At 38.4% G+C, this 19106-nt stretch overlaps 1 pseudogene; it reads left to right on the top strand.

Moving 5' to 3' along the window:
- The first annotated feature begins 1847 nt into the window (after window positions 1-1847).
- On the top strand, window positions 1848-2131 carry LOC143272033 (non-histone chromosomal protein HMG-17 pseudogene; annotated as a pseudogene).
- The last annotated feature ends 16975 nt before the right edge of the window (window positions 2132-19106 follow it).

The following is a 19106-nucleotide window of genomic DNA, read 5'->3' as shown; positions in this document are numbered from 1 at the left end:
TTTACATTTGTATCAACATATAAGAATCCATAACAGTACAAATTACAGTGCAAATTATCTAAGGTTGCTATTTTACTAAATTTGTTTGCTAGTATATACAATGATTTATCATCATATCTTATACCTATCCGTTCCATTTCTTCTCCCCCCCTTTTTTTTTTACAATACTGAGTCTAATATTTTCTTCCACCCCCAACCCTATAACCGTCATCCATAACCCTGAGAATTATGAAACCTAAGGGAGAAGGGGCGTCGTTTTCTTAGAATTGCTTCCTGCCGTTTAGGTGGTGATGTTATCTCTGTTGGGTACTGTGAGAAAGCTCAGATAGTTAAATATCAAAGACTAGCAGTTATAGTTAGAACTTAGTATATATAATATCTTAGATAGAACATATTAAGTATTAGATTCAGGTTCTTTAGGATATGACACCTTTGAATGATCTTTATAACATGTCATTTACCTATGCTCTATACTTCTCTGGATTTTAGTATGTGTTTCTTGCTTGATATTGTTTGCATTGGTTGTAGTTCCATCTTATCTAGGTCATTATCCCTCATTATTCCTGGACAATATTTGATAACCATTCCTGTGTATATAGTCTTGTATTAGTTTAGAACCTTCTTATTTAGACAAAAAGGGGGAATGTAGTGGGTAGCCATTCCAGCTTGGATCTGGAAGTTCCAACCCCCATTGAGACTCTGGCAACTGTCAGGCCTTCGAGGTGGTGCCAGGGGAGGCGCCAGGAGACCCGAGAGCTGGATGGGCCAGCGCTCTCTCTGTGCACTCTCTCTGTGCCGGGACGCTGAACAGTGGAGGTTGACTGAGCAGAGCTCCAGAGAACACCGCTGGACTGCAATACACCTTCCCCAGACCCTGCGACCTACCTATTACTTAATTTGTGAGTTACGCCATTAAATAAATATCCTTTTAACTACGTGGAGTGGCCAAAATAATTTCTCCAATAGTTATTTTGATTTCTTACTACAAAGTCTGAAGTAAGTCCCCTGTATTTATCTGGAAGTACTGAATTTTTACCTTGGTGTGATTTTTTATATATATAATTGAAAATATCTTGTAGACACTGCGTAGGAATTGAGTTTGATTTCTTCCCCAGGGCCATCTAGCCACATTATTGGTTAAAAACCACTTTTTTCCTGCCTTTACAATAACATTTTTAAACACTTAAAGGAATAAAAATGTTCCTTGCCTCAATCAGTTTATTGAACTGCAAGATATGGAGTGTACCACCTGTAGACAGTGCCTCCACATACTTGGAGACCTTGGACAAAGCCAGCATTATCTACTTACAGTGTGGTACACTGTACAAAACTTGGGCCACACAGTATATTTGAAATTTATTGGAGGAATTAGTCAAGAGTAACTTAGTCTTGAGCAGTGTGAAGAAGCAGAGAGAACGACCCCTGGACGGACCAAACCTGCACACCATTTCATCCCCACCTTCATCACCAATGTCCATGGCTGTCACCATGCTTATATTGTGTTACAATGTTTGCTTTTTCAAATTGCTGTTTGAGTTTCTGAGTTTCATAAAAATAATTACTCTTTGAATTTTGGCTTGAGATTAGGAATAAAATTTCCAATATTTTTTTAAATAACCCTAAATATATTTCTGTCATTTTGTACTTCATTTATGTGCAGTTGTGGTCTCAGCATTGATGGTTATAAAATAAAACTACTGATTAACTCTGAAAAATGTTGAAGATGCTCTATATTCTACAGTATCAACTATTCAACAAAGATTTAATTCTTCATGTAAAAATAATCAAGTATATGCATTTCATTACTATATAAATTTGTTTTCACTTTTAATAAATGATCAATCTATATGTCTAAAAAAAGAGAGAGAGAGGCTGAAGGGGATACTAAAGGAGATAAAGCCAAGGTGAAGGACAAGCCACAAAGAAGATCTGCAAGGTTGTCTGCTAAACCTGCTCCTCCAAAGCCAGAGCCCAAGCCTAAAAAGGCTCCTGCAAAGAAGGGAGAGTAGGTCCCCAAGGAGAAGAAGGGGAAAGTCGATGCTGGTAAGGATAAGAATAATCCTGCAGAAAACGGAGACGCCAAAACAGAGCAGGCACAGAAAGCTGAAGGTGCTGGAGATGCCAAGTGAAATGTGTGCATTTTTGATGACTGTAGTTCTGGTGACTGTACAGTTTGAAATACTATTTTTTATCAAGTTTTATAAAAATGCAGAATTTTGTTTTACTTTGTTTTTAAGCTATGTTGTTAGCACACAGAACATTTCATTGTTTTCGGGGGGGAGGGGGAAGGAGCATGTGTCACTAACAAAATGTCTCCCAAGCTGGACTGATGATGGTTGATGTTGGAAAACATCTTTCCCTGATAATCTCGAAAGACTCCTCTTGGTTCTCAAGAGGGTCCTGGTGTTGACATATGTGCCACCATGGCACAAACTCTATATTGTATGGGAAACTCTAAATTCATTTTTGTGTCTTCCTCCTCTGTACCATCAACATAGACTTAACTCCCTTCAAACCAGAGACTGTTGGAACCTGACCCCCAAAATTGGCTTTGCTGGTCTATCAGGCAATCCGGACTTTGCAGTAATATCATTGTGTCCTCCAAAGAACAGCAGTTCCTTTTATAAAAGATTATAGATCTTCAGATTGATAATTCTGCTGTGTTCATTTGGATTCTTGAAAGTCAGGGTTGACTTGTGAAAAGTTGTTCAACAACATCCTCAATGTGAACTGTCAGCTCTCACTCTAAGCTCTTCCCCTTTTCAAAGCATCGAATGAAGACTCTTGGATTTTATAGTGGCTTTCTGATTTTGACAGTCTATAAAAGAAGGGAATTTCAAAGTTTTTATATATTGTTAATGACTGTCTGCCCATGTCCTGCCTGAAAAACCATGATTGTTTATGGAAAGTATCTTTAATAAAGCAGGATACAGTTTGGTTTGGGGGAAAAAAAAGAGTAACTTAGTCCTACAAATGTCACATCCACTAAATAAACCATGGACCCTAAGGCTTTTGTGAGCATCTTTGCTGGGTTCTTAGAATTCATCTAGGAAATTACTAATTCTGGGGATAGTCATGAGATGTCTAAAATAGGAAGGCATCATTTGAAGCTATTTAATTACCACAGAGTGAAAATTGGAATACGTTATTAAAACACCGTTGAACTTTAGTTCACAATATTCATTATCATGACTTTATATTGTATAACTACAAACACACTAGTTGTGATCCTAACATATTCTGTTGGCTTATGTAGGGACTTTACATTTCCCTATGCCTTTAGAATCGGTCTTTCATTCTCTGGTCAACACTCCTTTGGATTGAGTGGAGTCATGTTATGTCTCAGACTGGCTGGGCTTCCCTACCTATCTCAGTGATGTCCTCACTAGGGAAGTTTCTTATAGATGTATTTTAAGGAAGGGGGCTGCTTTCAGTCTTTGGAGCATTTGCTGCCACCAGATCCCAGAAGGGTTCAAGCACTACTCTGACTAAGAGGGCCCCATCCACCTCTGAAGTGTTGCTTTACTGTAAACAGCTTTTCTGACCCTCCAAGAATTATTAAACACAAATATGAAAAAGATGAAAAAAATAGAGGTAAAATGGGAAAGAGGTAAGGAAACAAAGAAATGAAATAATCGAGTGAAATATCAAACAAGATTTTTTTCCCTGTCAAATGATAATAAAGTTCTATGATAATTCTCATTTGCTGTCAATTTGACTACATCTGGAACTCCCTAAAAACCCAAGCAACTTGGTACAACTGTGAGGGATTTTTAGTTAACTGGATTATTTGAGGTGGGAAGACCCATCCTAAGACTGGGCCACATCTTGTGAAACATATAAAAGATATGGGAGAAATAATTTTTTGCTTTTTGCATGCTTGCCCTCATTCTCACTTGTAAATTCATATATCCTGCTGCCAAGGCATTCATTCACTGATGCTAGAGCCTACTTCTTCAGGATTCTGATGCCTACTGAGGACCAGCTGAGACACTCAGCCTTATTTCCTGAACAACTGTTACATTCTGGACTTTCCATCAGAAGGTGGCCATTGTTGGACTAGCTGGAACATAGCCTGGAAATCACCCTAATAAGTCCCATACAAACAAACATGCATATATATGGATATACATGTCCATTCAATCAGTTCTGTTCAAATAGACAACCTTGACTAACACAACTAATGCAACTTCTAAAGCACAGGTGCTTTGTACATTACTATGGTTTCATGTACAATGCCAAATACATGGCATAAGTACTTGAGAAAAATTAAATAAAACTAAAATTAAATCACAATCATGTCTGACCTTTATCTGTCTTTTATTTTTCACACCATGGATTTGTGGGAAATATACTACATATAAATTATAAAAAAGAATCCTGAATTACCAACATTAATTTATGCAACAATTTGACATTAGCTATAGCAGCTTTTATGACTTCAGAATTATCAACCTATGAAACTGAAGCAAACAGCCTCCCACATGACCTATAAATCTGATTCACACTAAAAGCCTTTATAGATTTTACTGAAGGCTGAGAAACATTTCTATTGGAAATGGCAACTTATATTAACATTGCTCAAAGAAAGCTTGCCAGTTTCGTACTTGCGATTGAATTTTGAAAGTGAAAATTTTTTATATTTTAAAATAATGTATAGATTCATTTTATCCGCTTAAAGCACTTTCCTTATATGAATTATACCACATATTATTAACTTTCAGGATTTTATTTAATAGATAAAGGCAGGTCCTACTGGCTATAAATTATCAGCCTAGTGATATAGAGCACTAAGCTAGGGCCCCTTAAGGATCTTTGGTAATCTTGAAGTTTTAGAAAACAAGTAAAGTCGGATCTTATGAAATGAGTTTCAGTTTATCACAGAGCAACCCTGTGTCAAGAGCAAACAAATATACAAACAACATTGCCTCAGAGAAAGGGAGGTGCCTTGTCCAAGAAAAAATCTCAGCAGGGAGGAAGCACCCAAGGTATGCTAATACATGCTCTGGTTCTGTTTCCCAAACGCAGGACATACCTGAGACTCATCTCCACTCTGTCTCCTCCCCATCCTCAAGTGTTGACCAGGAGGGCACTATGCTAAGTAATTTCCAAGCAACTCCCAAGTTACATCACCATCACTGAGAAGCTAATTTAAGATGAGTACAAAAACATATTTTATTCAATAAATTACATGTGTGCTACAGTGAAAGTTACCATAAATAACATCAGAGATGCATTTAAGGGCTTCATTGGGGGCTAGAAAGATGCTTCAACACTTATGAGACCTTGCTGTCTGTGGAAAAGACCTGAGTTCAGTTCCCAGCACCCATGTGTTGGACAGCTCACACACCCCTTACTCTGGATTCAAGGAACCTAACCCCATGTCTGGCTTCTCCTGCAGCCACCTGTACTCACAAGTGCACATACACACATATAGACAGACACACACACCTGTACATAAATGAAAGTAACTGGAAAATAAAACATAAAAACTTAGCCAAATGAAGCCCACAATATATGATTAGGAATACATTGTCCTATAGCTATCTGAGATGTAAATTTAGTTTAAAATAAACTTAATAATATTGGCTACTTCATTCATGTATTAGCCTTTCCAATGACAGAAGCAGTTTAATGATAATTATATATATTATTATATAAAAGCTATCAAGAATAGAATCTCGTGCAGTTTTTCATTCCTCTTGTCTTGCTACAATGTTTTATAATTTTCAGCTGTGACATACATCACATAGAAAATAATAAAGCAACCATTTACAAACAACACTGCAGGTCTCTTTAATCCACTTCTCTCCAGATACAGTCAGAAACTCTAAGACAGTGTTGTTGAATCCCACAACATGCTATGAGACAGCCCTCAAGAAAATATCATTTATATTTTTCAAACTCACAACCTACAGGGAAACATTAGCTTCAAAGAATTCTTTAGGTCAAGTTTCCAGAGTTTTGTCTTTTAAATGAACACAATTACTGAAGCTGTAAGTTTGGAATGTAAGAGTTTCAAAGACTAATACAAGAAATTGAGTGTTTAAAATGGACTTTGGGAAGTTGTTTAACAAGTAAGCAGTTTGCTGAGATAAATAAATATGGAGAAATTTTTTTTTAGGCAAGCAATGGTTTTATTTATGAGTTTAGTCTTAATCGTTCTTGGGTAAATGCTTTCTGAAACAAGCAGAAAACGTATCATGGACAGCTCAACAGCATTGGATCAGGACAATCTTAGCTCTTGCTACTGCGTGTGTGTGTGTGTGTGTGTGTGTGTGTGTGGTCTGTGCATGTGCATGCGTGTGTGTGCATATGTGTATGTGTGTGTATGTGCATGTGTGTGTATGTGCATGTATGTGCATGTGTGTGTGCATGTGTGTGTTTGTGTGTGTGCATGTGTGTGCACGTGCGTGTGTGTACGCATGCGTGTGCATGTGTGTATGTTCATGTGTGTGTGCGCATGTGTGTGTGCATGTGTGTGCATATGTGTTTGTGTGTATGTGCATGTGTGTGTATGTGTGTGTGCATGTGTGTGTGCATGTGTGTGTTTGTGTGTGTGCATGTGTGTGCGCGCGCGTGTGTATGCATGTGTGTACATGTGTGTATGTTCATGTGTGTGTGTGTGTGCATGTATGTGTGCATGTGTGCATGTGTGTGTGTGTGTGTGGTGTATGTTATGATGCATGCTCTAAAGTAGTAACACTGTATGTAAGAATAGAAAATACTCTGAGCAAACTGAATTAAGGAATACATGAAAATATATGAAGGACATTTTGAAAACTGAAAGATTTGGGAAATGTTCATAGTTGTATACTGCTAAATATATAAGTAAGGGAACACACAAAGAGGGACTGGTTCTTTCTTTTATACAAAAATGTATAAATTTTTGAGGAAAATCAAAATCAAGACAACTAGTGTTCATCCCTCCAGCTGGAGTGAGGATTCTCAATTATACAGCTGTCTGAGACACCCATGCTGGTATAAGTAACAAGACAGACTCCCTGGGTCTGCCATCTCTGCCCTGAGGGGGGTGAATAATCCAAACTAGACACACTGAGAAGAGTGCTTTACTGCCCTGCAGGGTATTTCTCAGTACATCCAATTAGACGAACAAGTTAACCCAGAACCTTTCCCTATTATCTTCTTTTCTATTAATTATAATGTTATTATTTTGAAATCAATGTATAATTCATGTATATAAGTTTGGTGTCAGTCTTTTTTTAATAAAAATCCATATGTAGTCCCCAAAACTTAAAAATAAATTTACTAGTTCACTAATAACAATTTACATTTGGTAGTATTTAATTTACTTTTCAAAAATTCTGAGATGTCTCATGTGTTTTCACCACCAATAAAACACTTTATTCTGGGCTAGGGAAATGGCTCAGGGGTAAAGAGCACAGGCTGCTCTTCCAGAGGTCCTGAGTTCAATTCCCAGCAACCACATGGTGGCTCACAACCATCTATAATGAGATCTGGTGCCCTCTTCTGTCTGATACTCTCTTCTGTCATGCAGGCATACATGCAAGCAGAACACTGTATATATAATAAATAAATAAATCTTTTAAAAAAATACTTTATTCTTATTCCTGGGACAAAGCTGTATTCCACTTTATAATATCCTATGTATCCAATATCAGTATCCTATTGGTTTTGGCCCTGTGTTACACCCCAATGAATAGATCATGAAGTTATTTAGTAACTGATTCACTTCCAGTCCTGATTTGTCAAAACTTTTCAAGTTCTGATACTCATTATTATTAACCAGTGATTAAGACAAAATATCTGTGCCAAAGTACAGACCAGTTAAAGACAGAGATGTGAACACCTGGGGAAGACCAAGGCAATGATGATCCTTCAGCTCACATGGCAAAAGCCAAACATCTGGTTTATCTGAGACATTGTATTTAGGAGGTTATTTGTACAGTAATCAACATTACCTTATTTGATATTACACTAGTACATCAAGTTAAAAAATGTATCCTGCCTTGAAAATAAGCAAAATTACTAAAGAAATGATTAACTTCAAGTTTTGGATGTACTGAAGGCATCATTGAGTTTACTCCTTTATCACTCAAAACTAAACACTTCTGTGATTCCTGACTTCATAAAATCCTAGATACAATTTACTCAAAGAAGTCTGCCATTGCACTTGTGATAAATATTTATCATGTATTTATCTACAAATGAGTATCTTCATAAAATGTCTTCTAAGAATTAAATATAATAGTTTTCAAGCACCTAACTTATTTAGAAGGTTTTACTTCAAGGAAACTTCTGTCTCATGTATCCATACAATGTATATGTGCATATTTTCTACATGATATGTAATGTGTGTATGTATATATATATAGTATATATATAATGTTTCTATTTCTTCAGCATATAGTTACAGCACACAAGTTTTTAAAAGATTTATTTACTTTTAATTATGTGTATGCTTATGTGTCTGTGTTGTTACCTGCCCTTGAGTGCAGTGCCCATAGAGGCCAAAAGAGGGCATCAGATCTCCTGGAGCTAGAGTGGCAGAAAGCTGTGAGTTTCTAAGAAGGAAACTGAACTCAGGTCTTCTGTGTATGCTCTTGCCCATTCAGACATCTCCCTGGCCCAGGAGAATATTTTTCAAGAAACAAAATCCTAACAAAAAGAATAAGAAAGACATAATGAAAAAATATCAAAATATTGAGAAAATGTATTTCTACTACAAATAGGTGCCAGGCAGGGGGAGAAAAATTAGTGATATTTTAGGCCTGCTATTAGGTGCTTGAAAACTATCATATTTAATTCTCAAAAGACATTTTATGAATATACTCAATTGTTAAAAAAAATACATAATAAATATTTATCACAAGTGCAATGGCAGACTTCTTTGAGTAAATTGTATCTAAGATTTTATGAAGTCAAGAATCACAGAGGTATTTTACAGTCTCCTGTAACTCCAGCTCCAGAGGACCCCATGTCACTGGCTTCCATAGACACCTGCACTCACTAGTATGTAGAGCATGTACACACATACAGGCAAATACGCATACAATAAATCTTGATTAAAGACTAGCTTGCTCCTTTTTAAAGGATCTCCAAGTACAAACTGTGGGAACATGGTCTCTATCAAACTCACTTGCACTTGGTACAGCCGTCAGCTTGCTTGGGATTGCTGCTGTTCTTACTGTTATAATAACCAAATGCCTAAGGCAACCAGACTCTGTATAGTAAAGAGGGTAATTTTTCACCCAAGTTTGGAGGCTGAAATTCCAAGACTGGGGATTCCTATTTGTTTTGGCCTCTGGTGAAGTTTAAGTACTAAATGATCACACAGCATGGGAATATATAAGAAGAAGACATTTCATGAGAAACAGGAAGCCAGCAAGTGGCTGAGGGTAGGGGTTGACTTGTAACAACAGCTCATTCTGACCATCTCTTCTGACTGTCGCTCCTGAGGACTGCAGGAGGTTATGGTTGCTTTTACCTTTTAAACGTCCTCTCCCTTCAGTGTTTCCTCGGGATCACCACATTCAACCCATATACAAGCTATCACATCAATAAATGGATAAAATAACTTTCTACCCCAATGGAATATATTTGCACATGAATTGGAACAACCTGATTAAAAATACATAAGGAAAATAGGCTTAATGCCAGCTGACTATGTTTCTTACTGACACAGAGAATGTGAAAATTGTAAGAAGTAATGCATGAAATGGGATCAACACAGTTGTCATTACAGTGAAGACCTGAACAAAGTGAGGGCAGAAGTCAGAGAAATATCTCAGATGTGAACGTCCAGGAAAAATATACAGTTAGCATGGATGTTGTTGGCACATCTATTTATTCAAGAAATAAAATAATAAAGCTGGGGGTGGGGAATATAGCTCAACAGTAGAGTATTTAGAATGCATGAGATATATGAGGTCTATCAGTACAGCAAATATGTATATACTAATATATGTGTACATTAGTATATATGCACATATATTAGTGGCCTTTATAAACTGGATCAGAAAAGGAAATAGATGTCCTGATTGCAGCTCAGTGAAGCCCACTTTGACTTCTGACCTACAGATATGTAAGATGAAAACAAGATGTGGGATGCCACCAAGAGTGTGGACATCTGTTATAAAGTCATAAAGAACAATATAGGAAGATAAATATATAGAAAGTCGGTATGGTTATGTCCATGTAAACTGTATGTCATTTTTCTCATAATCTACTTGATAACATCAAAACTACAGTAACAATGTAAAGCTGCTTACTATATAAGATACAACTTATACACATGCACATGCATTCATGCACCTTTCTATAGGTGAGTACATATGATGTGTATTACAAAAATTGCATGAATTACAGACATCTAATGAGATACTTATATAATAATAATACTTGAAAGTAATGTAGACTAATACTCTTGAACACTATTCAGTGTAATTGCTGCTCAGATAGAAACTCGGTTGATTATCTAAGTGATGTTGGCAAGAAATTCACCCAACTGCAACTACATTTAAAAATTGATTTTTAAAAAAGCATGGACACCAGTGAAAGTCTAGAATGATAGTTTAGTTCAGTAGATCTCTATGATGTAAACAGTGTCTCCACCACTACCCACCAGCAAGCCTCGTTTAGTAAACAAGGCAGCCTCAACAACTAAGACCGCTCCTGTAATGACTGGCTTTGTAGAGGCTTGCCAGCCCTCATTCACAGGGTACTTACTATACTTCAGCCATTCAGCTCAGAAGCTCCTGCGCCTATTGCTGTGAGCACACTCCTACAGAAAGTGACTGTGGATTGTTGTTTCATCAGCTCGTCTGATGCTCTCTTCCCAAGCATGGAGAACACTCCTCCATCCTATGAAGCAATTCTGCATCTTCCCTGGGCATGAGTAGGGTGTCAATGTGGTTATGGGTAATTACCAGTGTGTGGATGCATGCTAGGTGTGCTCTACTTATATCTTAATTCTGTCTCCACTGTGACTGCTCACTCTGCCCTAGTGTGCAGATTTATATCAATTTCATCTAGGGTTAGAGCAAAGAGATTCCCAAGGATGGCTGAAGAAAAGAGAGGAATATGTGAGTACATTTGCTTTCCCAGCTCCTTAGTGTCTAGTGAATGAGTGAATGAATGAATGAACAAATGAATGATAAGTAATATTTTCAGCTAAGGTAAGTTGATAGGTTGTTTTACTATGTTTCGAGCTTTGTGTCAAGTACTTTGAATACATCTTACATAATCCCTATACAAATAACATACATATATACATACATACATATATACACACATGCACATACATATATATATATATATATATATATATATATATATATATACCAACTCCATGGGTCCCTGCATATATGTGTATGTACATGTGTGTATGTATGTATATGTATATATGTATATATATATATATATATATATATATGTGTGTGTGTGTGTGTGTATGTTATTTGTAAGTGGGGGAACCATGAAGTGGGCTTGGCCTAGCGGCCTTGAGAGGCACGCGTCATAGGTTTTTCAGGTTAGAGTCCATGGCTCTTAGGGCACAATGTGCCTTTCAGTTCTTGAGAGATTAATGCACTCCCTATGGCGGTGAAGCATTCAGACCAGTTTGTGTTTCTCCGTATCTTCCCTTAGTAGTCAAAGAAGCATGAAGAGTTGACAAGACAATAGGTCTTAGACGATAATCTATGTACCCTGTATGACTTGCAAACTTCACTGTATCCTGGCAATTGCCATTATAGTCTGTCTCTGACCAAAGTATAAAAAATCTGATTGCTGTCAATGAAATTTTCACAGCCTCAGGTGTACTGTGGCCCCTCCAACCCGAAACTGGTTTCATTTCTTGTGGCCATATGAGGTGACCTTGGCACCAGGGAAGTAAGCACAGGTGCTTACACACATACATACATATGTATACACACACACACACACACACACACACACACACACACACACACACACACGCACTATATATATTACTGTCGTCAACTACCCTCAGATTTACATTTTATAAAAGAAGAAAAGGTATTCCCTTCCATGAAACAAACAATCTGGGATTAGAGTGACATATAGGCTGAATGTCACTGGCCTCACACGTGGGAAGAGAAACATACTCAGGACTCTGCAGTTGGCTTGTCTGTGGTGTGATGACAACATCACCTGTGCATACTAATCTGAGACCATCTGTCCTGTAGGTTCAGGCAATTTCATTCCATCTCTAGAGTCTACCACCAAATCCCAGATGACTGTGAGCTAATTTGCATGATTTCTCTACAGCTGTTCCTTGTTTTCTTGTGACTTTTATTGAAATATACATCTGCTTGAAAACAGTTTCTCTCCACCCTGTTAATCTCTTCCTCAAAAGCAGTCAAACTTGCTTCAGGCCTCTTGTCTTGCAGGATTTAGTGTGCAGAGTCCCGGCCTAACAGTGACAGAGATTAGAGTGGGAGACAAAGGCTCTGAGCAGAACCTAGCTTCTCAAGAGGACGACGCTCTGAATAAGCCTGACCTCTCAGAGATGACATCACCATCATGTTCTTGTTACTGTAGAGCAGATTATTAAGTGCAGGGCCTAGCACAATCCAGGCCACTGCTCAGCAGCTGAGCTCATCCCCACTCAGAGCTTTTATTATCTTTTGCTCAACTTGCTCATTCTCTCCTAGCAGTAGAATTTCTAAAACCAAACAAAGGTAAGAGAGAGTGTGAGGAGTCCACCTGTTGCTCCTTGTGATGGGAAGTATTCCATCTTAATGACGGATCTATGTTCTAGCAGAGGTTGCCAGCAGGAAAATACTTCCTAGTTAGTACATTTCTTTTTTATCGTGAGTACATTTAGTAATATCAAATTATAGTAGTGTACGAATAAATTTTCTGTTAAACTCAGAAAGCCATTGACCTTCTCCCAGGCACTTAAAGAATTTCCCAAGTACAGAAGGCACAGGGTTGTTTTTCCTCCCACCGAGCAGTACAGGATTGCATGGCAAGGCCTCTTCTCTGCACTCTACCTGTTGAAGGTGCTGGTTTAACTACCTCCCCTTTCATTTCCCTGTCCCTCTTAGCTCAGGCATTGCCATGGTGACAGGCATCATTTGGAGATGTCTTTCATAGCAGCTCTAAGGCATTTAAGGGTGCCTGACCATTCCTCGTAGCACAACGCACGCTTTACATTATTAACCAAACACCTCTACAGAGAAACTTTGTCTCTAATAAGTGCAATGCACTTGCTGTTCTCTTCTGTATTATTTATGCAAGCTCACAATGGATTTTGTGTTTTACTTATAGTTCAGAGCCCCCAGCTGAAAATGATAATCTTTGTCAGAGCACAGAGAAATTAAAAAAAAAAAACTAATGTTCTTGAGCTTAAGAAAATGAGTATTTGTCATAAGAAAATGAATAGTGCATTTGTTCTACAATTTATGATTCAGGAGAATATAAGGGGATCTCATGGTCCAAAGCTGAGTTTTAATGTGGTGTATGTGGAGCAACTCGAGTTTACATTCTAAACAGGATTCCAGGTATAGTGTCCTTGGTGGCTCTGGGTTTGGAAATTCCTGTGGCTTTGGCATTCCTGGGGATGAGAGGAGGGTGATACCCTGAATTTCCTCCAAATGGCCAATTTACCGGTATCTTTCCTCAGAGTTCTAAGGCTGCCCCCTTGTGACAATCTAATGTATATATTTGGAAGATGTTGCTTCCAAACTCCAATAAAAGCCACAGAAGAAATTTAGGACATGAGGTCTCCCTCTGGTAGGAAGGGGAAATTGATCATGCTTTACCAGGAAAGCACAGTGGTTAGGGACAAGAGAAAACTGTGACCAAAACTGCCATTTTGCTACAGTGTTGGATAATCATTTAGCTTCTCTTGTCCTTTTTGTTGTGAGCCAGCACTATTAACAGCTGAGTCAACTTTCCACCCCACAGCATCCGTGGAGAGCTAGAATAGTACTTAATTCATCTCATGAGACTGTCGTGAGGAATAAGTGAATTAGCACACAGAGACTGGAACATTCCTAGTCATATTTTAGCACATGAAACAGCAGCTCTCTATAGTTTCCATACCCTCAGCTGCAGCACAAGTCTTTCTATCCAACGCATATTTCTCCAGATGTTCCTGAAATAAGATTTAAGCCAAATACCAAGGATGTAAAAAGTGCATCTTAGCCGGGCGTTGGTGGCGCCCGCCTTTAATCCCAGCACTCGGGAGGCAGAGCCAGGCGGATCTCTGTGAGTTCGAGGCCAGCCTGGGCTACCAAGTGAGCTCCAGGAAAGGCGCAAAGCTACACAGAGAAACCCTGTCTCGAAAAACCAAAAAAAAAAAAAAGTGCATCTTAATTCTACATAATTCTGAAGCATTTAGTCATCTAACTGTGGTTACTGCACAGTCAGCTTTGTGCATCAGAGACCCTGGCTGGTGGCAGAGGCAGATATTGATTGACATAAGAGACATTCAGACATTCCACAGTACCTATCACTGCATCAGACCTCTCTGAACTGTGTAGTTACAGTGTCTTATGCCTTGGGAGTCTGCCACTGACATACATTCAGCTGTCTGTCCCAGGCAGCAGGAGTCCTTAGGAATCCAGATCTGAACAACCACCCACTGACCCCGAGCAGTGCCAGCTGCAGATGTACCACAGCAAGATGGGCTTGTGTCCAAGGCACATGGCTCTCTGAATGTGCTCCGTCAGTCATTCTTAGGCTACAGTGTCTCATGAATCAAAAACCATTATACTGAAACCAGTGAAACTAAAAGCCACCCAAAATACAAAAGCAAATGAGAATTGAAACAAATATCTTCTGATAATGACAATTTGCCTATTTTCCTACTATCTGGAAAGTAATGAACAAAATTCAAATTATCAATTCTTATCCTCTGAGTTTTCCCTGTATCATATGGGGGATAAATACAGACTGAATATCCTTTGATCTAAAATTACTACTTTTCCTCCATTTTAATATTTTTTAAAATTATGCATGACTTTTTTTTTTTGGTTTTTCAAGACAGGGTTTCTCTGTGTAGCTTTGGATCCTGTCCTGGAACTCACTCTGTAGCCCAGGCTGGCCTTCAACTCACAGAGATCTGCCTGCCTCTGCCTCCCAAGTGCTGGGATTAAAGGTGTGCGCCACTACCGCCTGGCTATTTTAATGTGATAATGCTCATTTTCATTTCTGAGAAAAGCCTGTTAATAAATTAATGCTGCATTTATAATCATTGCTGGCATTTCAGATTTAAACATTAGAAGAAGAAAAGCTGATGCTGATTATAACACACTATGAGGGATCAAATGAAAGTCTTCCTGGGTATTTTCAGGTTATAAACCCAGCAAGAGATATCTTCATATTGTAGAACTCCTGGGATTTTAAAATGTACACATTGATTTGCACACACACACACACACACACACACACACACACACACACACACCAAGAAGTAGACACACACCACATGTTCTCAAACCACTTTTGCTACTGACACCACCCCCAAATCCTCATGTGGAATATGCATGCCTTTGACCATTGTGTAGACCTCTGAGAGAGGAGAAACTAGACTAAGAAGCCCCGACTTCTTTGAATTTGCAGCATGTGAGAACATTGAGAAGTCTGGTTAGGTGAGACCTCTAATGGTTTCTTAGTAAGAAACACCAAAGACATAGTCGAAGGTTTGAAAATTTGTTTCTATTTTTTCCCTGTAGTCTCTGGCCAACGCTTAAATTCCATTGTGAAAAGAGTCTTATTTCTGAGAACTCTCAAGAGTGTACTACTTTACTCTGATTCTTCTTGTGGACCTTTCCTAATCTCCCAGGCTAAGAAGTAATGATAATGTGGCCATATATCAGGAAGCAGGAGGTGGAGCATTTAGAGAGAAGTAAGTGAAAGTTTGTTCAGTTGCATGACCATATGTGCGGCATATCCTTTGTGCCCTCTTCTGGTAGATTTCCTGTCAGGATAACAACATTCATAGCTTCACCTACTTGCACATCCTAATCACCCACAAAGACTCAACCTTTCAATACCACCAAAGTGAACAGTTAAGTTTACACATGACCTTCTGTGCAGACCACACAATGTAGAACATGGGGATGTCACACACACACACACACACACACACACACACACACACACACACACACACATTTTTCTCATGTGAGTCATTAAAAAAGAAGCTGGTTTGCCTGATGCCCTTCAAAGGGAAATGATGAGATCCCAAATACAAATCACATGCCTGTGTGGTTAATGTCCTACTGTTGCCATCTTGAAACTCTTAAGATGTGTCTCTGAATTTGCAGCCTTCTGCCTGATGGTGGATGAATGTGCATGTGGTAAAGGGTTATGCCCACCCTGTCCCCACTTCCTGCTGCTGGAGTCTGCATACATCATCCATGATGCTCTGAGCATCAGATTAGGCAGATCTATAAGGCCAGTGACCCCAAAGGTCAAGTTGTGAGTTACATGTTCTCAGTCTGTTTTGGATGATGAAACTATTCTGACTCAGAAAGCAGGAACCAACTAACTCCATTGGATTTATTTTTCTTCACTTGATATTACTGTAGTAGCCAACTGATGTTGTAGAAATAGATACAGAGAAGGAAGAAGAGAAGTGTAGACAACCAGGGCTCATTTCTCCTCCAGTAACCAAAAAGTAAAAGAAATCATTAAGTTAAAATGGTGCAATTCTACTGTTGTATAAAAAAATCACATATGGATACATATCTACATGTATATGTACATACATATATAAGGTATATAGATACTATATAGAGATAAGCAATGTATATAAGCTTCTAATGCATGTTATATAATTTCAATAATTTCATATGCATCTTGGATTTTCTAATTTAAAAGTAGCAGCTAAATGTCTTAATTATTAAAATATGAAAGATTTAATTTAAAGCATTTAAAACTAATACTACACAATGCAAAAGTTGATGACAAATAAAAACTGGTGTTTTTGCTTACTTCAAATACTTGTAAGTAGTAACTAAATGCTAAAAGGAGAGAGAAGTAAGAAAAGTCAGCTCTTTCTTGTTTGCTTGCCTTTGTTTTGTTTTTGCTGAAGAGATAGGGTCTCACTCTGTGGTCCAGGCTGGCCTCACCCCTGTAAGATTCCTGCTTCCAATTCTAGTGATACAGTTACAGACATACATCCATTTGCCCAGGGAGAAAAAGCTTTCTAATTTAGCACAACTAACACACTTTCTTCCCTCCTGATGGGCTCAACACCTAGCATTATCATTTTTTACTATGCCCTGTAATTATTTTAATAATGTTTAATTTATTACTTTTAAATTTCTTACATTAATTCAATGTACCTTGATCACATCCACCTCCTCCCTAGCTCCAACTTTCTCCAACACCCCTCACCCATGCATTGCATCTCCTCTTTTGGTTCACTCAGAATAGAATACATGGTCAATGTAAAAGAAAGAACATAAGAATGCCAGGAGAGAAAGCAAAAAATATTTAGAAATTCCAATAACTTACTTGCTGGCTCCAACACACCCTCACTTATAGTCCTTCTGTCTATTACATCATCTTGTCTACCAGCCACTGATACTCACTAGGCTCAAAGGTTCCATGTCTTCTTTCAGAGGTCTTCCTGGATATCATTACTAATAGGTCCCAGGATTGAAGAGACACCCTAAAACAACAGCCTATTCACTCTGTCAAACCCATTGCTGACAACTTGCATCTGAAGTTTGGAGTGGAGATCTGCCTCTGCCAGAAGCAGGCTGAGTAGTGAGTGACATCTATGTCTTCTATACACTTAACTCTTTTAGTATCAGAGTAAAGTCAATGAAATCAGCAAACACACTCTACGCCCATTTGCTGCATCTAGAAATGAAGAATCATCACAATCAACTATCATAAATGGGTGTCATTGGTCTTAGAAGACAGCTGTAGAAATGACATGAATTTGGATGTCATCCATGAGTTACCATCAAGATTGTTCTTTTTACGTAAGTTAAATATTCTCTGAGTACACTTCTTCCTTAATGGGGTGTAGAAAATCTCATAGAACAAAGTCCTCCACTCAAAAGCAAAACACATTGTATTTACTATCTCAACATTTTTCAACATAAGGACTATTGACATAAACCAGGCCCCCTTTTCACAGGTATCTACCCATGATTCTGGGTAATATGCCATTGATGAAAAGACTTGAGCTCTATCCAGATTCTTTCTGCAATGTCTGATGGCTCCAGCAGCCACACTGATCTGCCAGAAGCAAGAGTGGTGGTCATGATAAAGCCAGCCAGACTGACCTGATGTCACCAGGGAAGTGAGTGCAAGAGCCGATGCATGGTGTCAATAGGAATGAAAGCTACTCCAGAGTGGGGCTGTTCTAGAATCTGAGCATTTTTCTGCTGCTGCACTAAGCCCTGACTGGTTCTTTGTCCCTCCCAGACTCTGAGAACTGCCTGATAACCCCTGAGTAAATGTTCAGTTTACATTAGCTGGGACTCTCTCTCTCTCTGATGCTTCAGCTCATAACCCAATTGAAGCATCAGTTAATGAGTGTATTCAGATCCCAGGAGGTCTTGACAAATGGTGTAGAAACAAATAATAACTCATTTCTGAGAATGTTTCCAGACTCTTCTTAGAAAGGCCAACCAAATCTTATTGATGACAGTGTTCTGGAGGAAGAATGATGGATGATTATTTTATATTGTGTTAGAGAAGTGACTACTGCATCTCAATATGCCAGATTGGGTACAAAGGGATAAGTTAGCTTAAGGGGAAGAATGTCCTTTGCTTTATGTCTGTGTGGATTTGGAAAAAATATCTGTGTGCTGTAGCATCACAATTCCTGAAAGACGTTTAAAAGAGCCAGTCCATATTCATTGGGACTCTCAGGAATGGCTATGTAATTTGATTTGATTGTATGAAGTACAGTGTCTTAGCTACTTTGGGCTGCTATAAGAAAACGCCTTATACTAAGCAATTTATAAAGAAAAGAAATTCATTGCTCATTATTCTGGAGGCTGGGGCTTGCCTTTCCTCATGCATAGCATCATCTCTGTGTAGACAGTAGAATAGAAAAGGGCTCCCTCAAGTTTTCCTGTTAGGATAACACCATTCACAGTTTTATCCACTTGTATGTCCTAATGACC

The sequence above is a fragment of the Peromyscus maniculatus genome, chromosome 1 (assembly GCF_049852395.1).
Source record: "Peromyscus maniculatus bairdii isolate BWxNUB_F1_BW_parent chromosome 1, HU_Pman_BW_mat_3.1, whole genome shotgun sequence".
Classification (NCBI taxonomy): domain Eukaryota; kingdom Metazoa; phylum Chordata; class Mammalia; order Rodentia; family Cricetidae; genus Peromyscus; species Peromyscus maniculatus.
Note: the sequence above shows the minus strand (reverse complement) of the source record. Positions and strands in the feature narration are given on the sequence as shown.